The 22,599-nt window shown below is 39.1% G+C and overlaps 1 protein-coding gene across 2 annotated transcripts in view; it reads left to right on the top strand.

Annotated features, from left to right (window-relative positions):
• Positions 1–22,599, top strand: part of CERS6 (ceramide synthase 6) — a 109,419-nt gene that overhangs the window by 878 nt on the left and 85,942 nt on the right. The window lies entirely within an intron of this gene.

Genomic DNA, 22,599 nt, shown 5'->3' with positions numbered 1-22,599 from the left:
TCCAGGTGCTACCGAGAGTTAGGATCTCGGTGAACAAACGGTCCTGGTACAGTTCACCGTTAAACTAAACTTGCTACATCATTAAACAAAACTTGCTCTTTTGCAAAAAGTGCATTTTGAATTGTGCAATCTCAAACATATAAATATATGCAGACATATCTATATACAAACAGGGCATAACAAACTAGGGGTTGTTCAGAAATAAATAACATTTTTGGTGAGCTTTTTTTATGTGTATTTAACAGATTCCCCTTTAATGGGAAGCTGCTGAAGTGAAGCATGAAGCAGGCTGCTCATTTGTGCTTAGTTCTCTGCTGTCTAATAAAGATACTTTATCTGCCTAGAACAAAAGAATGCTTCCATATGTCAACACCTACATATTTTCAGTGCTATTTTTCTTTTAGGATAGTCAAGAAAGATAAAAGAACACCAGTAATTATTACTTACCAGAGAAAGACTATCAGGATATTGAAAGAACTAGAAAACAGCTGATCTGAGAGGCAAAGCACTCATTGTATCTCCTAAGCACTCACTTGTCTTCGTTCGAATTTGCTGCCCGTGTTTTTTGGGGAGGGGGGGCAGAAAGGTCTATTTTCATTTCCCAGTTGAGAATACCAGATTTGTTTTGAAAAACAAACTGTCACGGGCTGCTGTTGTCTTCTGTGTTGCTTTACAGATTTACTAAAAAGACAGGAAAAAATGTGGTCTGTCTGTAAATTTGAGGTTATCAAAAGTTGATTTAAACACTGATCCTGAATTAAATGCTGCAATATAATTATAAATTGAGTGCTAGGTATCATTTAGATAATGACAAATAATTAGTTTGAGTTTTTCCTTCATTCTCAGAGCTATAAAAGCACACATTTTACAGAAAGTGGGTGCATGATGTTGCATATCTTGACATCTGAACTGCAATATGTGTCACAGCAGGTCCGTGTTTAGATGGAAGAGCAGTTAGTCAAGGAGACAATTTGAGTCTATCACCTTGTTTCTGGTGGTCCTGATGTGGCTATTAGTGTTAAAGAGCTAGTCCCATTTGTTTAGCTGTGTGCACCCACACCACAGGTCAGTTTTTTTACTGTGTTATTTTTGTTCATTTGATTAAATTCACTTTCTGTTTTGCAGTGCATATGTTTATCCATCTTATACAGAAGAGAAAATGGGTGTATTTTCATAATGCTTTTATATTATACAGGCTGCTTTTGAACATTGACCCTGGAAATGTGTGCTGCTTTCATAGTACTAGGTGCTAAAACTCTAAAGCAATTATATTAACAATTCTTGGAGTCTGCATTTATTACATTTTAATTCTAAATTAATTGCAAAACTCATCTATGAGAGTAGGACCAGGCTGTTTTGTGTGAGGTTAGCTCATAAAACATAGTACATTTGTAATATTTAATAGAGAGTGTTTTATTTAAGCAAGCTGAGCAAAAGTGACTGGATCTGCTTCCACTGATCAAAGCAAGAAGATTGTCTTGAACTTGAATGGGGGAAAGATCAAGCCTTATTATTGCTTATTAGTAATATATTTTGTTGGAGCTCTGCTTCATTTGTGGAGAGCAACAGAAATGCCTCATGCACATCATTAATTAGAGGCCTGCAATTATTTCAGTTGGTAAAGCTATCTGAGATCTGGAAAGGACAAGAAAAAACTATCTGTGAAGTTAATAAATTTTTATTGTTTTCTCTGTATAAAAGCAGTGACACTTTTCTTTCAAAATTTTTATTGAAAGTGTGTTTGAATGTTGAAAGAATGTTGTAAGTAGTGGGTATAAGCTACTTTATTAAATTTTCTACCTCATTCACCATAGCTAACTACTAAGTTGTTATAGCAGTGTGATTTTTACCTCCCTTGCTATAAAGCATGCCTGACTTTATTAAACTTCACAGTAATAAGAAGTACAATTCATGAGGAGCTGTGATTTTTGACTTTACACATCTTTGCTCTCAAAGTTTTTGGTATTTTGGGGGAGTAAAACTTGTCATGCTAGAAGTTTAAAGTTGGTTTTATTTATATAATACACGTGTGTGTGCGTGTTAGTGGGTGCAATTGAAAAGATGGAACTTGGAAATTTTGTTCCGTATTTGCCTAAGTTTAGCAACTTGCATCTTACTATAGTTTTGTTAATAGCTTAATGAATCAACTAGCCAGATCAAGGAAATAATCTAGACACTTCTGCAATAGTACTTCTTTTTTTTTTTTTCCCAGAAAATTACTTTTTCTTGGTCAATTTTTCTGCCTTGACCTTGGCAGAATAGTCTTGGAAGAAAGGAAAAGGTAGATTAGAATATTAAGTGTATGCGGAATCATTTCAGCAATTGGATCTGATGATGATGAGTGCTCTAGAAAGAAGGTTTGCTTTAAGGTATAATCTCATAACTGTGAGATTAGTGGATCTATGAGGCCATCATATTTATAGACGAGGTGTTAAAATATCTTAACAGCTTTGTTTTTTCCATCTCTTTTTCCATCCTTCTCATTTATCATAGAATCATAGAATTGTGTCCAATTTATGTCTTTAAACAGAATCTACATTTTAGAAAACTAAGCACAAAGCTAGTATCACACAGTATTTCAGAAGATGGTATGAGGTTACAGTAATTTGGAAGATGGTATGAGGTTAGCTTTGTAGTGCTAAGTGGGGACATAATTCCTCATAGTGTGCATCAATTTTGCCTGAAAGGCACAGATGCAGTTAAGGATCCCTCCTGCACTATAGGATACCTTCAACTCTAAGAAGACAACATTAATGTCTGCATAACACCAGTTTTTGTCTCCCCAGATCCTTTTTATTTCTAGTGGAGGCAAGTCAGGTTAAAGCTGGATTAAAACTGGTCTTGGTAATAGGAGGATGTTGTAGTTTTGATTGGCCTAAAGAAGCATCTGTTATCCTAGGCCAAATACAGTTTTTCTTCTCTCACTTATGGGTCCCTGATCCTATAGATGCTCTCTTTCTGCACTAAACCTTGCTGCTGAGAAACAGTAGCCTTTCCCATTTTCACAAACAGATCCTCTGTGATACAGGCTTATCTGGATAGGCATGTGAGGATATGTGAACAGCGTTTGCTTCAGCATCTCAGTGTGGTTGTTTAACACAGAACAAGAGCTTAGCACTTCAGTGCTTTAAAGTCCTTTCTCAAGAGAGTGGTTGACTGAATTCTCCAGAAACAGTGCTAACTAAATATGTTCCTGGTGTGATCCAACAATCTTCTATTTCTAAGTGGCCTAATATTACTGCTTTCTTTACACTTGGCTTATGTTTTCAGATTTCTTATTTCTCCTCTTTGTACTGGAGTTGCAATGTACTCTCTTCCCTGCACCTTGTAAGCAACAATTTTAGTTCAGATCTGATGACATGGTTCCTTAAATGAGCAAGCTGAGCTCCTGATGCCTTTGTTATCCTCTAACATAGGGGGATTTCTCCAAGGGGAAGTTGATCTTCCCCCTTCGATGGAGCTGCTCATATAATCGGGGTTAGCTTGATTATAAGTAGGAACAGCCACCCAGCTGCTCTGATTGAAAATGAGCCAGTCTCATGTTTTGTAGTAACGCAGACCAAGATATTCTGGACACTAAGCATAGGGAAATTCATGGCTTTTGTATGACAGTTTCCTTTTCTAGTGATAATCCAGCCTCAAAAGTAACCCCAATTGACTTTGAGTTAGTATGACGTGGTATAATTCCTAGTGGGTTAGGGTGGCATAGTACAAGTTAATTTATATAGTTAATAAAAAAATAAATTCAGATGACCATACATGTAAGCCTTGCAACTGTTGCTTATTTGTGGTGTGCACATATATATTTGATTGTCCCAGTCCCTAAGACATCTGATATTGACACTCTCTTAGGACAACAAAGAGGTTAAAGTGCTGAAAAGATCGGAATAGAATACAAACTTGCTGCATTTCCAGCATCCTCAAACCTCTCCTGGCAGGTCAGGTGAGGCAGGGATTGTTATTTTCATCAGAAGCTGCTTGTAGGTTGCGATATTTGTAGTGTTCATGCTTAGCTCCCTGTGTGTTGGTCATTATTTGATTATACAGATATAAGTCACTGTGTGGAAGTGGAGGCAGATAGATGTTCCCTTTTTTTATATGTGTGCATCTTTTTTAAGACTGTCTGTAATGTCTTGCCTGCATAGTGTTTGATACATACTTAATTTGAATGGGACATTAAGGCTGATAAATTTCTTAAGAAAATTTCTTTACTTTGTGCCACGTGCTCTAGGTGTCCCTGCTTGAGCAGGAAGGTTGGACCAGATGATCTCTAGAGGTCCCTTCCAACCTTAAGCATACTGTGATTCTGTGAAATGATACAGTCGCTATGAGGAAAATAATAGCTGAACAGCTATTATCTTGTTATAATCTATATTTATAGATAGAAATTTTATTTTTTAAATTTTATACCAATTTCTTTATAAAATAATATTATTAAATAGCTTTAAAAAGAAATGTATATCTTACTGATTGTGCTTTCCCTTTCTCTGTGTTTCTTCTGGTTTAGTCATCCTCCAACTGTCATTTATTTTGCGTAACCTGTTTTTGTTTCCTAGGGTTGCAGTGTTTGGATTTCAGTCACTAGTTCCAGTAGATATCTTGGAGCAACACAGTATGGTGTTTCCCCCCCCGCCTTCAGAGTCCTTGTCTGTCTTGGCATGGATGGATCTCTGTCTTATCAGTCCTGATCTGCACTGTGTGCATCTTTATGGTGTTTGTGTTGACTGGTACATGTCACTTGCTTAGAGGAAAATGTAGGTGTGTTTTCAAATGTAAGTTGGGAACGCTCCTTTTAAAAAAAAAAAAATGAGGAGGGGAGAATAAAAACGTACTATTTAAATGTTCTTCTTAAAAGACCATTTATAAATACACATTAGTGCCAGTCTCAGAACCGGGCATTAATTGGGAAGTATGCATTGAGCTCCTGTAGAGAATAGCGTCAAAATTCTGTGTGAAGATATCAAGGTGACTGAAACTGGGCAGCCAAACCACGACTCAGTGCAGGAAAAGGTTTCTCTGACAAGTCAGAGAGTGATAGTGAGAGCTTTTTACTCAGGCACAACTGATGTTAGTAGAGTTTTGTTTTGAGTACAGGTTCCAGTTCCTACTAGAAACTTTCGTTCCGATCTCTCCTGGATTTATGTAACTGCAGAGTTTGATTGAAATTGCCTGTGACTGTATCTGTTTCTCCTACCTCTGCCCCTGTCAACTGATTAATAGGTGTTTGCAAAGCATCTTCAGATGAGGTAGAGCTTCTGATATATGATCCTTTTCTGTACCTTAGGGTGTTTTTTGTTAGTCCATAAAAAGCATTTACCAAATTAATATTTGGGGAAATCTATTCCTTTGTCTCTCTGTCGACAGGGTGCAGAGGAAGGGGATGGCTGAGCTGACTTGTCCTTACTTAATCATATTTCCTTATTTTCTAAAATTTAGAAATTTTTTTTTAAAAAAAACACATTTACAGTGGTTTGCCAGTTCATTAACATTTGGGGTTTCTGTGCCTTTCTTGATGTCCTTTGGGAGTTTTGACAAAAAGTTGCATAATATAATTGGTGCTGTAATTTTTATTTTCATGAGTGATGTAATATAATGTATTATTTGAGAGCATGCTTAAAACTATAACTGCCATGTTACGAAGAGCCAAAGGCATATGATGCGTATCAATGATTCATTGAAGAGGATAACACAACATCTTCGTCCTTCTGTGACCGCACACACCAGTGCCTCCTTTCACTTGTTGGACACTTATGGTTGTTAAAGGTGAGAGAAAAAACAGGAATGGGCATTCAGATCAAGGGAAGGGGAAAACATGAGATACCCCTGTAACACAAAACTTGATCCTTGTCTCCATTTCAGAAGTGTTTCTCTGTCTTGGTTTCTCCTGCGGGGAGGGGAGGAGTCAGCTAGTTTTTTTATAGTAATATAGGTTCCATGTTATACTGGTGTGAAGACCAAAACTTACACCCCCGTGGGTGTTCATTGCCATAAAAGTCTTAGATTCCAGAGGCTGTTTTAGCATTTCTAAATGCAATAGTTGTTGTCTATCCCTTGTTACAAAGTAGTTTTTCCATTTTTAATAGTAATGGGATGACCCAATGGAAGAAATGGCTTTTTTTTTTGATTTATTAAATGTGGTTTGATCGCATCTACTCATTTCATGTTCGTCTACTAGAGAGATAAACTTAACAATTTTTGTTTTTGCAAGCTGAAAGAGGAAAACGAGGCTTGATAGAAACTTGGCTGAAATTTTTACTTTGAACTTAGAATCTTCACATTCTTATCCCTTCTTTTGATGACCTTCTTTGAATCAGCATTGTAAAGTGTTGTAAAGGTATTGTTTTTTCACTGGGAGGGTTATTTGCCACATCCTTGGGACTCTGTTGCTTAAAGAGAGCAAAGTGGAAGTGGAGTGCAGACATCACTTTGCTATGGTGTTCAACAGCCTGTACTCATAGGCACATGGAATTTATACTCTTAGCAAACTGCTCCTGCATCACTGTTGCCCACAAAGACATAGTACAACCAAACACAATCTTCTAGAGCAGAGAGAGGCACTTTCATGAGGCACCTCCTAAAAGGGATTTCCTTATTTGGAAATTGCCACATGTTGCAAAGTGTAAATTAAAGAAGCTGTACTTAATCAAAATTAGTTTTCAGTCAAAGAAGTGAGTGACTAAGAAAAATAAGATTGGAATGACATATTATAATATCCATGGTGCTTGTTTTTGTTTGTGACTGCACTGGTAGTACTGAAAACTGCTGAAGCTTCTCAGGTGAGCAGCATAAATGCAGAACATGAGCCTTAAATTGCAGAGATTATGCTATAACAAAGCAGAGAAAATTAAATCTCTGAAATGAAAGCTGAGAATTTTTTAGGGTGGCTTTAACAGTGTGAACAGAGCTAGCAGTGTCTTTACTGCTAGATCAGAATCCTTGTTGCGACAGGGAGGACAAGTTGCTTCAGTAGAAACAAAGTTCTACTTGTAGAAACAAAGTTGACAAGCCTGCTTTTCCATAATTGTTCATTATAATTTCTTGGGCTTCTTTTTGTTTTCTGCTAGCATTTGTCCAAAACATACTGCTGAACAAGATATATGCCAAGTAGATGTATTTATTCCTCTTAGGTGTAGTATGCTGGAAAGGAGTATCTGAGGAGAAGAATGGCAAGTGGTTACACCACAGTTGGGAGGATGTTTTCTATCTACTGAAGCAATAATTGAGTAGTTGATACTTATCTGACAACTTTTCCCACACACCCCATATCAGAAAATGGAGAGAACTGATAAGGGAGTAGCATGAGATTATCAACAGTTCCAAAACCAGACTTCCCCTGGGATTACAACACTCATTGTATTAAATTAACTTTGCAGTGATTGCGTTGACATGATTATGATGAATTGAACTGCAAATGGAGTCCTGGGAGTCCTGGTGGACAAGCTGAAATAAGAGCCAGCAATGCACCCTCACAGCAGGAAGTCTGACAGAATCCTGGGCCGCATTAGGAAGAGTGCTGGCAATAGGTCGAGGTGATTATTCACTTCCACTTAGCACTGGTGAGGCCACATCTGGAATGCTGTGTCCGGTGCTGGGCTCTCCAGTAACAGACAGGTGTGGGTGTCCTAGCGCAAGTCCAGCAAAGGATCACAAAGGTGATCAAGTACTTTGATCATCTGACATAGGAGGAGAAACTGGGAGAGCTGGGATTGTTTAGCCTGATGGGGAGGAGTAAACAAGTAGGAACCAGAGTTGTCTAAATAGTACACAGTGAAAGGACAAGAAGCAATGGGCAAATGAGACTCAGGAAATTCTGCTTAAAAATAAGCAAAAATTTTACTGCAGTGGTGGTCAAACATTGGAGCTGGCTGGCTGCCTGGAGAGGTTCAAGAGTCTTTATCTGTGGAGATATTCACAAGTCAACTGGATGTGGTTCTGAGCAACCTGCTGTAGTTGACCATGGTATGAGCAGAGGGGAAAACTTGGTGATCTACAGAGGTCCCTTCCAAGCCCAATGATTCTGTGAAATAATAAAGCTTGCTAACTTTAGTGTTTTTAAAATGCAAGGCTCAGACTCCTCACTTCTAGAGGTGTAGGCTAGAAGCCTGAATGTGTCAGAATTAGGCTGAAGTTCAGTTTGTTAGCATTCAGGGGAGAATTAGGGTAAAGTACATGGGTTGGATTGAATGGGCATCCAGATTTTCTGTATGCCATAGGATAAGTCGTTTCAGTGCTTTTATTGTAGTCTGGCATGTGAGCAGAGGGGATGCAAATGAGAACCTACCTAAGACAGAAATCAGCTTGTGGCTATCTAAAATGAAAATTTGAGTTGCTGTGGTATACACTCTACTCCCTTCTAGGATCAATACTTTCAGACTCCTACACTATTAAATTCAATCGTAGCAGGCGATTCTTAGCATAGTTCTAGGTTTGTTCTTCATAAATGGATTTTCCTCCACATAGTAATGTCGTCAGAATAATCATATTCTTAAAAACCGATTCAGAAAGGGATGCCTAGAAGAGAGAACAAAGAATAAAGCAGAGAGTTTGCACATCTTACAGAGGAGGCTTTTATTCCCTCTGTCCAAGATATTAAGATTAAATTGTTTTTAAACAAACATCTAGAGAAACTAGTCTTCTGGTTTTGCATTCACTTATTGTATGTATTTATATGTATGTGTATATACAGATATCTAGATGTGTGTTATCATGGGTATATATGTAAACATGTGTGCACACATTAGGTATGTGTGCATATAAGCATTACATATATGTATATATGCACATAAGCTTAAACATAGACAACACACGTGCAATTAAAAGTAATTTATATACCACGGTAGCATCATGTCACTCTAATATTTTATTTATAAAACATTAAGGGCAGTTAAGAAATATCGACCAATCTACGAAATGAAGTATTAAAAAATGTCATTTGCTTGGGTGGTAATGAAACTGTTTTATCAAACAGTTTGATATTTGACAAAAGAAATGCATCCTATATCCCTAAAAAAAATAAATAAAAAAGAGTGCTAACCTAGTATTGTTTTTTTTTTTCTGGCGCGTTTTTAGGAAATATAGAAAATACTTAATTTTCTTCTATTTTGGAATGAAAGGAAAATTTAAAATGTCAAAATTTCTTTAGAACAGATGTCTTGATTTTGAGCCAGTTTCAGTGAAGTCATGTATGTTGATAAATGGGTCTGGTTACAAGACAATGACGTGGAGATAAAAATGAAATCTTGATAGTATTGCTACCTCCAGAAGCATTGACTTCTTGGCCAAGTCTTAATTTTAGGGTTGTAGGCTTTGTATCTGTATACCTGGTACACACAAGGAGAGGAAATATATCTTAATAGGTCGATTTTCCTGAGTGGGTTGCTAGAATCATGGTGAGAGCTTAGACCTCTGGCCTGGCATTTATCTTCAGATGTCAAGATGAAAAGTGCACTGGTAGAAATAGAAGGACATTACTTCATCTTGCTCAGTCTTTCATTGAGAGGTTTAGAGAGAAAGTAACACTTCATATCCATCGCTGTAGCAGGCAAGTTTTGCCTTGCCTCCTGATTGAAATAACTTGGGCATAACACCCAGGGTTTTAGAGCTTTGGATTCAAGTAACAAATCTCTTGATAAAACAGAGTAGCTTAAGGTATGGAAAATTGAGAAGCTGTGTTTGAGTATCTGCATTTACACTCATATAAAGTGCGTTGTAGTTAAACCTCTTCATTTTTCAGAATGATCTAGTGATTTAGTGTTATCATGCTTTCAGTTATACTTAAAAAAGTGAGTGCTACTGCATCTTTGAAACAGCAGATCTGTGTGAATATTCAGTCAGAATTCAGGATTCCTGTTGGTTCACATCTCCTGTGGATTCAATAAGGAACTGTGATTTTTAGGCTAAGTATGACACATTTGAACTCTGTCACTTGCTTTTCTTCTTAAGTCTGTGTGTCCCACCTCAAAATAGATTTCCCTAGTTTCTTTCTTAGCTTAAAATTGAGGGTTATTACAGCTTTTTTGTCTTTCGTCTTTATATTCATTTTCTCCTCTTCCTGCCCCTTACAATTATTTTCTGTCCAGCATCTATTCGCATCTTACTCTCTATTCCTCCTCCTCTTTTGGATTTTCCTCTGAGAAAAATATGCTTCCACATACATCAGGTGCTGCTGAGCCCGCAGGGGCAAGCAGAAGGATAGCTCTGAAGTTTGTCTATGGCTTTCTGGTCCTTGCCCATGGAAGAAGTAGTAACTGAACTTTTGAATATTTTCCAGAATTTTAGGTCTGCCCCACATGAGCCAGTAAGCCCTCAGAGCCACGTGCTAAGAAATGGCATTACAATGGACAGGGTCTTCTATGCTTCCTGGCAAGTGACTTCTCTAGAGTAAAGAGCTGTAAACTTTGGAGACATGCTAGAGTCTATAAATCCTTCAGGGTATTAGCATTGTCTTTTATGTATGACTTTTAATGTAAAGGGTGTATTAATTTTGTGAAGCCAGATTAGATGTGTGAAGAGAGCTCTGTCACATAGCCTATTTGATTATTTACATGTTGAGTAGGTCTGCTGGTGGTGTAAATCATGGTGCCTTTGAGGCTGGTCACAGTGATTTATACAGGCAGGGGTTGTCTATTATTCTCGATTGTGATTTATTTACTTCCAAAGGTCCTAATCTGATCTTCCATCAATATAATTCAGAAATTACCTTCTTCAAAGTTCAGGTGTTTCCTCAACATATAAGTTTCTAGTCTTCAACACATTTTACGAAGACTGGAAACTCATTATTTTATGTGGTTGTGTGTAGCCATCTGATTATAGCTTTAGTAATTACAAAGCAAGAACTAGTCAATCTGTTTAGTCAAACCTAGACAAATCGAGGAAATTGCTAGATTTTTTTTTTCCTCCAGTTCCTTTTTTTTTTTTTTTCCCCCCGTGCTTAACCAAGTGCAATATTATCCATCTCCTCTTTTTTTAAGGTTCTATAATATGTGTGCATCCATGGATTATTTTTCTGTCTGGAAGTATCGTACACAAAATGTTTAGTTAACATTCTATGATAATTAAAAATAGCCATTCTATAAATTCTTTTTTGATAGAGTAAGACACTCTTTGCTTCTGTATTGTGCTAGGTGATGGATTACAAAGGAATCTTTGCCTTGCTTTTCTTTCTCTTAATCCCTTTTGTGCCAAGTATTTCTAATAACTGCAGGCTTCAGGTCTTACCTATGAGTGCCTGGTGGACAGCTTTCCTTATGCTTTGCTCTTGCCAAAAGCAAGCTCACAGCTGAAAGGAATGTCTACTCTACCTCCATAGTAATTGGAGACCCAGTAAATATATCTAGGGTAACCTTAAACAAATTCTCGGTTCCCCTTGCAGATTTGGACTAACCAGCAGGAGTTTTGTACCTTGTTCTTAACACTACTGCAACTACATCACTGTCCACCCTCGTGGTAACTAACCAGCCTTACTACAAGCATCTTTTAAGAGCTGTGTCAGGTATATATAAACAAAAGAAGTGTCATCCTGAAATATATTGTGGCGTGTTTCATAGCAGGCGATTTTGTGATTTCAGAAGTACAGTTGAGGTGTGTGTATGTATATTAAACAGGGTATTATGATGATCTCTAAGGCTAGCCCAACAAATCTCCCGCTCTTTCACAACAGGGTCCTGATAAAGCTCCAGGTATTTTGTTTATAACAAATAGCATACAGAGCCCTCTGAGTGTACTGCTATTAAGAACAGGAAAACAGAGCTCATTGCCTGGATCTAACCCTGGATCTAATCCCTTCTTATGGTTCTCTTTTATGTAAACTCTCTTCAAGTAAATATTTGTCAAATGGACCCTCTAGCTATATGCTCTCTTGGGAACCTGCAGCATATGAGACAGTGGTTTAAAGTATAAAAAGGAAAAAGTATAAAGTTCTTTGCTGTTGACTTAGAAGGAGTAGGTCTCTTGGCCTGAAGAGGTCTAATTGCAAGTGTTACACTAAAGCAGAGGACTGAAAGTTGATTTGCTTGTGTGCTCTTCTGTTAAAGTGACTTGTTCTTGTGTTATCTAATCTTGGGACTTGGAGTTCTTTTTTTAATGAAGTGGGCATAGGAACAGTAGTTGCTTCTGACTTGTAAAATGTTTTTGTGTTGTTGGAAGACAACTACTGAGTAGCAAAAGATTTTCAAAATTTACTGCATGGTGAGTTATTCTGCTAAATTCCTAAAGCCACTCTCAGATACTTTATAATCTTACAGGTGCAGATATTTCTGCTCTGATATAACTTCAAAATGTGGCTGGCCTAAATAAATAAATTTTGCAACCTAATAAAATATGTATTTTAATACTCATTTTGAATGCTAGAATGCTAGCAGGGTAGGAATAGTTGATATTTACCAAGTTGTTATCTAAATTATTGGAATTTTAATGAAAGATGTGGGAAGTCTGGTACAGTGTTCAGTTCATGGTTTTAGGTTTAGATCTTGGTTCTGTAGCTATATAATTATATTACCAATGAAATGTTTTTTCAGTTATGTTGCAGAACAGACCAAGGAATGTAAGTATTCCGAAGCATCTTAGTTTACTGTTAAAATAACGAGTAATAAAAACAAAAATTGAGTATTGCTGTGCCATCAGTAAATATTTCCATCCCAAATGACAGATCACAACAAATCAATCTCCTCATATGTGTGCATAATGCAAGTAACTTTTGTGGAGATACAGTGTAGAAGCCACAAGGCTTGTGATGCAATGATCTCTTGCTGTTCAGTACCTTCACACTTCTCTTGCTTCTCTGATGCTTCCTGGAACCTGAAATTTAGGGAATTCATTACTTAACAATTTTTACCTGCAGAGAGAATTTGGGAGCTGGCAAGTGGAATAGAGCAGAAAAATTGGAAGAAGCACACAGTTACTTTTTGGTGTGTGTCAGAGGGGAATTGAATCTTCACTCCCTGTTCAGTTTTGAGTGAGAGAAAAGAAATGATCCGTGCACGTGCATGCATCTGTGAGGAATTAGCATAACCAGGTGGGATTAGTTTCTTCTCACTAGAAACAATGTATGTTTACAATTTAGAACTACTGCTCTATTGCGATACAGCTCTAAAATCAAAGATAGTTTTAGCAAATCTAGGAAAGGAAAAGATTTCATGCATGTGTGTGTTGCCCACTCCAAATTGTGCATAGGACAGCTCTGAAAATTTTTAAGAACATATATATGTATTATTTATTTATTTTTTCCAGTAGGCCATTGGAAGTTATAATGTTTGTATCTCTGAGATCCCTTCCCACCTGCAAGGGTGTAGTCATGCCCAGGCACAATCCCCTGCTCTTTGCAGCATCTTGAATGAACACAGGTTGCAATAAGGAAGAGATGCCAGCTGGCCAATGTGGCCCAAAGTGATTACAGGCTAGTGCTTGTTTATCTTGGTTGATGATAGCCAAAAATCTTCTTTTGTTAAAGACAGACCCCTTGCTAGTCCTTAGGAATTAATCAAATAATGACCTTGCAAATTTGGTTGGAATATGCAATTCCTGTCACTTCAGTACTTCTGTCAGATTTCGGTGGAAGGTGGGATCCTTTTAGTCTGCCAGAGCCCTGGAAGATCTGTGAGAGCAGGAACACCCAAATAAAATGCATTAGACTTACATAATCTGTTCATTAGGGTAGGGGATTTCCATCTATAGAAGTTACAAAGAATATCAAAACTAGCCAACTTCTGACTGCTGAGCTGGGGAGTCCCAGGGACAGCAAGATCACAGCTGAGCAGGAGATCAGCTGACATCAGAACAGCCAGGAAGGAGGGGAAATCTGGAAGATGGAGCAAGTAGGTGAAATTTGAGTTCAATGCCCCTCTAGAGGGGCAAGGGATTTAAAGAAATACTTTAACGTGTAAAGCATTCCCCAAAATGGGCCTAGCCTTTTCCTTCAGTTGGAGTCTGTTGCAACAGCCTACCAAACAGTGCTGTTGACAAGCTGCTAAGAGGAGGCCTAACAGGATTCTTTAGATTCTAAGATAAAGAGAGTTTCTTTCATAAATGATGTTTCGTTCATATCCTTAGGCTATGTGGCTGCAAAACCTAGAGCTTTATAATGCAGTCTGATGACTTGGCTAACACCGAAAGGTTTTTTACTCCATTAAAAGTGATGCCAAATAATTGTTCTTGTTTTATGCTCCACTGTGAGAAGGAATGTGTGTGTGGACATGTGCCTGTGTGAGAGAGCAAAATGAAAACGCTCTCTGATAGCCCAGAAGAAATAGGCTTGCCTGGATCCTGTAGAAGCAAAAGGTGTTTATAACAATTAAATTATAGACTGTTAATAATCACTGTGGCAATAACCTTGCAAAATTGAAGAGCTGTTCTCCGAAAGATTGAGGATACCTTTTTTACAATAACTGTGTGGGGTTTTTTTTGTTTGTTTTGTTGTTGTTGTTGTTGTTTTAAGTAAACCCATAAAATTTCACTTCGATATTGAGAAGCAGCTAACTCGTAAGGGAGATCTTTTGTTATTAAAATTTCAGTCATAAGGTGCTTTGATGATCCAAAAGAAAGAATTTAAACATTTGAAAATGTGTTGCCTCTCTTGGAAAAGGCAATTTCCAGCATGGCTTTTGAGTACAGTGAATTTCGGCAGGTAGCTGGGAAAAAAAAAGTTTCTTTCATAGAGTGGCACAGAACCACGCCAGCTGACGAGGCTGTTCTGTTGGGTTTCTTTAAGAAATGATGCCAATTTCCAATTCAATTGTGGAACAAGAAATAATCCTTCTGCAAACAAAGCTGATCAAATTACTGTATGATTTACCAAGGCATGAATGGGATGCAAAAAAAAACTTAGAATCTCAGAAGACAGTATTAAAAACTTGGTAAATCCAGGCATTGCATTTGACCTGAGTTTAAAGTATCAATAGAAAATTAAGTTTAGTTTCTTTTATAGAAACTAAAGATTTGTGTAGCTCATCAAGCATGAGCACTTCCATAAGGATGGGGAGGCTCCATGAGGCACAGGGCCTCCATAGTGCCTGTTTGCTTCACTTGGCCTGAGTCAGTGTGCTGAATGCTGACACTGCAGTGATTCTGCTGAAATCATTTTAGCATGGCAGTTTTCTCACAAAACCTGTATTTTTTTACTTGCCCCTAACAGCCTCTCTACATATAATCCCAGCACTCTCATGCCTTAGTTTAACTTCTGATCCAGCAGATACTAAGCAGAGTTTGGTGGATCGGGTTTTGCATCTTACTTGATTCGGATGCCAAGGGACCTCAGTTCAGGTTCAAGACACCCATGCCAGTATAGGATAAATCTTCCACTTCTTAATGTAGACTTGCTACAAAACAACCTCCCTTACACCCCATAACCACTAAAGGAATTTGTCTCAGGATTTCCACATCCATTTCTCTAGGGTCCTGAAGCAGTAATTGTTTATGGCTTGTTCGGTTAGGGAGAAAAATTATCCAAGACTGCAAAAGTTGAACAGTGATTCCTATAGATAATATCCACCTTGGATCTGTTTGGAAACAAAGGCCAGATGGGGCTGATTTAGATGAGTTGTGTAGCATGGTCTTGGTTTCAAAAGAGTTTAGCCAAAGGCAAGAAAGTAAAGATAAAGAAACATCACAGTAAGTGTCCCCAGTGCATTCTTGAATTCAGAAAGCATTCTGTTTTAGGAGGCTGCTCTGTCATGTGCTCTGCTCCAAATGGCTCTTCCAGGTGGTACGTGATAGTTTCAGGACTGCTGGTAAGGAAAAAGGCTTTGCTAGCACAATAGTAACTCGAGTGAATGTCTGGGCAGAGGAAGAAATTAAGATTTCTGTTAACTCCAGCTAAAGTGGTTGAGGACTGATCATGCATTTTGCCAACCAGATCTGCAAGTGTCACGTTCCACAATGCCTTGTATTTTCCTGCCAAGAACTGAAGCAATCCTTCCTAGCAGCAACACCCTTTCCCTAGCAGCCCTTTTTTCACCACTGAATTCTCTCAGCTGCCTTGTAAGCTGAGCCATTTGCTGCCTTTAAGGTGTTCAGATACCAATTTATACCATAATTTCGCCTAAGTGTTTATTGTGCTTAGTACTCTGCAGTAAGAAAAGGGTTTCGAACCCAGTCTGTAGCTTCTGAGCAGTTAGGGGCTCCCTAATGATGAGGCCGTTGGTGACTACAGTTTGGGCAGCTGGGAATCCAGTGCAAGGAAGCAAAGGAGGTTCTAAGGCCGTGTTGTCAGAATGTAGGCTGCCATTATCCTAAGCAGGCTCTGAAGCACTTGCAGTGTTTCCCTTCCTTTCAGCTATCAGTGTAATATCCTGGGGCATGAAAATGCCTTAACTGTATGAAAATTTGGGTACATGACTTGTTGAACCAGTTGGATTGGCCATTGCTGCAATAAGTGGTGATGTTGATTTGTTTGCCTTTTGCAATAACCTGTTGGGCAGCATGTTGGTGGAAACGGTGTGCAAGAGTGATTTGTTTCGGTATTCAGCTGATACAGAGCTATATGCCCTGATCTTTTTTAGTGATGAAACCGAGTGCCTCCAGTCTGCGCAACAGAAGGAGAGAAATGAATAAAAATAAGCAAGCTCCCTATAGTTTGCAGAAAGTTTAAAAGCACTGAACGTCTTTTTGACAGTGAAATATATGAATTGCAGTGAGTCCTTTTTCTAAAAGATAGTTATTTAAAATATGTATAGAGTGAATAGTAGATATATAAAGTAATATTGAAATTTCTCTTTGGAAATCTGGTGTCAAAATGTTTATGAGGTTTCTGAATCTGTTCACTCACCAAGTTTTAACAAATATGCTAACAAAACTTCTTTAAAGGATGCTAAGCCTGGGAGAAAAAGAAAATAAAAATAAAGCCAGCAGATGCTATAGTGGTTTTGCTGCAAGCACAGCAAAATGAAAGCACAGTAATTCTTCTATTTTTGCCTCTCTTTCCAGCCTCCCTTTCTCCGTCCCTTGACACCATCCCCCCTTTTCATGCATCCTCACTTGTCTGCTAAAGGACTCTCACAGCATTGCAGTATATAACCTAGGATTAGGCTTTGTCAGCTGGAAAGCATAGCAGGTTCAGATTTCCCACTCCTATATGTAGCTGCATCGGTGACTTACCTGGTATGTGCCAGACATAAATAATTGGAGACCTGTATGTCAAATCTGTTGCATTCTTACTATTTGATTTCTTCAATAATTGTTGAAAACTAAAGGGGAGGAGGCATGGGGAGGAATACAGTGAGATTGGTTAGCAAAAGGTTTGACCTAGTTTTTTCAATCTGCGTGGCTCTGCAGAGAGATTCAGTTATAAATCTGTCTCTTCAGAAGAGCATGAGTGTGTGCGTGAGATCCCTGCATGAATAATTGCTTTTTTTAAAATGTTCAAGCTTTAATGTTCAAGCTTGTTCAAAGTGTAAAATCTTGTCATTATAATGTAGGATAACGGAAATTTGCCAGGTATGATGAGGAAGCTGGAGGAGGCTTCTATTTCTGCCAGAATGTTGGGGGGTTTCTGCTGTTCTCCTGCCCCCCCGCCCCGCAATAATTGCCCTACCTGTGTCTTTGCTTGCTGTGTGACACTTGAAACACTTGTCTTTTCACCTCATTTGCAGCATTACAGGGTGTGTGAAGAACATATGCTCTTTTTTTTGATAACCTCTCTAAACTCATCTTTTTGCCTTATTATTTCTAATCATATCAAATGCTAGAGGCCTCTGCTTAGCTGTTTGTTTCTTTTGTTTCTTCTGTGGCAATGGAGGGTAAGGGGATTAGTAGTAGCAGCGCAGCAGCAAGCAGCCCCTTGTTGGCAGCGTGGCAGTTCCACGCAGGCCTGTGACGAGCGCTTTGACCCTCCGCAAGCTCTGCTTGCACTGTGCACCTGAGGGGGATGGTTTGTGCTGCTGTGCATGTTTTGGTGACGCTGTGCATGTTTATATGTTTGCCTTTTAACATTTGATCATGCTGAGGATTCCCTGAGTAGCAGGGCTCTGTCACTCACTCACTAGTGTTTCACTTGCTCTTGAAGCACCTGGTTCTTGAAACCTTCTCACTTCCAGGAGAACCATATCCAAACCAGGAAATGACACTGACCTGTGCTCACTGGTTACAGCCTGGATTTTTCATTCGACCTGTTCTGAGTCTCTCTTTCCCTGTGACTGAGGCAATGGAGCTGCAGCACTGTTTCTTGCTGCTTCTGCAGTTTCTCCCCATTTCATGAGCACTGCTTTTTTATGGCTCTGGCTCCTGTGTTAATTCTTGTCAGCTAGAAACTCTAGACTTGATGGAGAGTTGAAACAAGCTCACAGCTGCAAGAGGAGGATACAGCCATAGGGGATGAGCAGATGTTCTGCCCTGGCCAGGGAAGGTTGGGTATAAGGAGTTCCTCAGAGGCTGGTCATCTCTTCAGCTGGCCCACATATGTCTGTCAACAGTACTTGCCTGCCTTAGGCCTTAAATGGGAGAGCTCCTGCCTGTTGCCGTGCAGCTGTTGCTGGTGTAACAGCTTTCCTGGGCCATTCTTCCACCTCCAGCTTGTTTTTGTGAGTGCTTCTCTCCGAGGCTAAGAAGTTATTCCTGTACGTAAAAGCTGATCTTGCAATGGAGTAACTTTGTCACCATTTGCTCTTCTAAAATAAAACTTGTGATTAAACTGTAGTGTTGGATATGCCTCAGACTTGCTATTCTTGTGTTCCCGGCTGCAGGCATGGAGACAGTATTCAGGCTGAGAGGCAGGCTGTGTCAGTAACGCACCTCAAAAGGATGATCACTGACATACACATCAGGAAAGAGACTGTCAGCAGTCAGGGAGCTGAAAGGAGATGCTTAATCACAGAAACGGCTCTAAATATCTTGATGAATATGAAGCATTATGTCTGCTGATCTCACACTTCCATTCTAGCTCTAAGATGTTATGCTGAGCTATAGTCTAGAGCTGTGTGTGTCCAGGATAGATGTCATGTAATTTCCCTATGAGTAGAAACCCTATGTTTCTATATAAATCTGGTAATGATAAAGTTCTGCCAGTGATTAGAAATCTGTGCATGGTTAAAGCATTGTATAGATATTTAACCAATGTCCATGATAAATATTTTTGAGGAGAACATGGAAGTGCAAGTGTCCTACCAGTGCACTGGCCAAGTGCGTATGGTGTGCTGTAAATGCCCTTTGTAGCTTGAACTAACAGGATTTATGTGTAAGTCTTCAAAATCTGTTCTGCAGTGATTCTTACTGTTTTTTTTTTGACTAAGAAGAATGACTTGACCAGCGTTATTTTTAATTTCTGCCTAAAAACCTTCTCTAGTGGTGTGATTATAAATCATGAGAGTTTCTGTGCTTTGATTATTAGTTTCTATAGAAATAGAAGATATGAAACCAAGTAAGACCAGGAAACAGTTCCTTTGTAATGGGGTGATGCCATGAGGAAGAAGCTGATTTTGTCCCAAGCAGCATGTAATGTGGTGTGTTTAAACAAAACGGATATACAAGGAGGCTTTAAATATTATCTGAGCAGTATTTTGTGACTTACCAAGGCAGTAAATGCTTGTACCTGGTTGTCAGTGGTGAGAAATTGTTTCCTCTTTGTTTTCAGACTCTGAAAAGAAAAATAGGCAGCTCTTGCATTTTTATATCAGCCTCACATTTGTGGCATCTAATAGCAACAGTGTCACAAAGTGCCAGGCTCCCAAAAATACCCACTTGCCCAAACCCTTTTTTATTTCTCTGCTGATACAGGTGGGTGGTAATGTAGTAATGCTAACAAGTAATCGTATTCAGTGTCATGTGTCCCTTGTGAGATTGTTTGAAGAGTGACAGGGTAAGTTGCTGAGGGGAAAAAAAAAAAAAAAAAAAACATGATTTCTTTTTCTGATGTGTTGTGCTAAACAAAACAGTCTTACTTGTAGCCATTTACACTTTGGACCTATAAATACCGCAGATACCCTGGTTACATTTCTCTTCTTTTGTTTGACATACGCAGCAGTGTTGCTTCCCCTCAAATTCGCTGTTGCTTTCAGGTAGTTGGCTCCAGAATATGGCTGGTAGCCTTGTGTATAGCTCTTGATTGTGTCACAAGGCTTCCTATCTGGTGTTCCTGGCTACAACAGTCAAGGGAATAATTTCGAAAGTGGCATTTTGGTGATCCACAAGCAAATCCTATTATTTGTTAATAGGATTTGTTCTTGCACTGCTTTGTTTGTTCACTGATTGTTTATCTCACGAGTACAATGCGGTGGCTGTCAGCTGTGTTGTGAACGTTTTGTGTAGAATTGCTGAATGTTTGCCTGTGATTTTGGGGTTTTGCTTTCTGGAGTAAGCCTCAAAATGGAGGACTGAAAAGTAAGGTTCAGAATTTCAAACATTGCTACATATCCTTTGTTTGGATGGAGTTTTTGGTGGCACCTTCGCCCAAGAACTAATGGGAGCCGAAGCTCAGAAAGAGCATTTAGAGCTCTGGGGGCTCTGGACTTGGGGCTGTAGAGCAGCAGCGGCATTTCTAGGTTGCTTCTCAAGAGTACCCTGCTAAGGTCACAGTCAGGAAGGGGCACCTCAAACACTTTCTACAAATCAATACCGGAAGGCCTCTCCTTCTCTCTCTCTCTCTGTCTCTTTTCTTCCCTCCCCCCTGCCCTTTTTTTTTCATTTTTTTTCTTGACTTTTGAATATTTTAATCAATCTGGTTGGTATTTTATGATCAACGTAAGCTGGAAATTATGCTGCAAATGAATTGTAAAAGGGACGGTTCAAGCTGTTTTTTGAGAATAGCTGTTCCAGAAATATTTCAGATTGTGAGCATTCATATATGTATTTTTACACATCATTTGTTGAAGTACCTATTCCAGAATAACTCCTCAAGAAGGTGAGAATGACCTTATGTCATATTTAAATCAGAGTTTCGAGGCAGGATAGGACCCATTCCTGCGAAGGCTCAGAGTTCTTATCTGCAGGTTGAGCTCCTGGGACTGCTCTGTATCAGCTTAGCACTTCTGTGGCCACGGGGTTTAATTGGATCAGGTCACTGGTCACCCAAACTCTCTGTTTTCTCTGGAGAGTGGCCTGGGAGAGTTCTCTGTTTTAGCCCTGCTGTGGCTGCATTGCAGGTGGCACAGTGGGAAGGACCAATGAAGGCTGGGGCAGGTGAGGAAAGTACTGGTGCTAGGGCAGCCTGTGGTGGTTAGTGTTTTGAGGAAGCCACGACGGCTCAGTATAAGTCTGCCCTCTCCTGGTCTAATGGAATTGATCTTAAAACTCCGATTGTGAATTTGGGATTGTCTTTATCTTCTCTCTCAGTGTAAGGAAAAAAGTCAAAATAATATTTATTTAGTTTGGCTGTATGCTTCTTCAGAAAAAGATTTTTCTGACTCTCGAAGCATCTGTACCTTTTGAAACTAGGTCAGAAATAAGACGAGGAGCCAGTTTCTATAGCAGTTAGGAATACTGTTTGCTCTAATTCTGTATAAAGTGTTTGAAAAGAAGTAAGGCTGTAATTCTTGTTATTGAGTAGCCAGGCAATATGCTGAAGCTTGTGTGCATGCAGTAGCTAAACTGTTTTTGTTTGTTCTTAATATATGATTGGGTGGAAGTAACTATGCAGGTTTTATTTTAACTTCTTCTGGTTTCAGTTTGAGCCTTTTTGACAATTTTGTGTGCCTAACACTCGCACACCAAGAGAAAAATCGGTTCATCTTGAAGATGCTTCAAAAGGACTGATGATTTTGTGACTGAACTTTTGGAATAAAAGTGCAACCTCTAAATCAAATCAACTACTGGGTTTCTGGTACTCACAGAAATGTAACCACCCTACTGTGAGGCCTGCCTGACCTCTTCCCATTTCAAAGGGACCAGTCTTCACCAGGGAGACGTAGTGCGAACTTTCTTCTCAAAGTGGACAAGTTCCTGAAACACATCATATCTCTTGATTTAGGAAGAAAATGGGGTTTGTACCAGAGACCTCGGTTTGTCAGGAAGAGTGAGGTACTTGTTTAATTCTCCTTCTTCGCTGTGCTAGACCGCTCATGATAGAAGAGCCAGGCAAACTCCGAAGAGAAGAGCAAGGAAGCATGCAGTCATTTAAAGACTTCATGGTGTGTGCTCTTCTCTGGAGACCTTAAGTTTTGTTCCTTCCAGACTGCCTGATAAAAATGTTCCAGAATAGAGCATGCCTATGAATCACGCAGGCAAGTGGGTATCGTTTGCTGAAATGCAACTGTACATGTCTACTGCGGGACAGGAATGTGGGGCACTGCTGGTCATGGAGCACAAGGTGGCTCAGGGGCTCCTTGCAGAACCCATGGAAAGAAAGCAAAACAGAGGCCTTTGAGCCAGCCAGACTGTGCCGGCAGGCTGCGTTTGGCTCTATGTGCTCTTCTAACTTATACCATGTGGCCTGTAAAGATCCCACTTGCTTGCATGATGATTTAACTGGTTCTTCCATCATGAATAAGCCGTCATGCATAAGGCACAGAGGACTTAAATATTTTTATCCTTTCATAGAAGATGCTTTATATTCAATCTGCTCTGCTTTCAAAAAAAAAAAAAATCATGAAACCTGATGTTGCTTAATGAGTTCCTGTTCCTGCTGAACAATTCAGCCTCCCTCTCTTTAATGTTCTCCAAAAGGATATTGCAGAATAG

This window comes from Tinamus guttatus, unplaced genomic scaffold, assembly GCF_059628265.1.
Source record: "Tinamus guttatus ecotype Peru unplaced genomic scaffold, ASM5962826v1 Tinamus_guttatus_pri_ptg000060l, whole genome shotgun sequence".
Lineage (NCBI taxonomy): Eukaryota > Metazoa > Chordata > Aves > Tinamiformes > Tinamidae > Tinamus > Tinamus guttatus.
The sequence above is the reverse complement of the archived record's forward strand: the minus strand, read 5'-3'. Positions and strand labels throughout refer to the sequence as shown.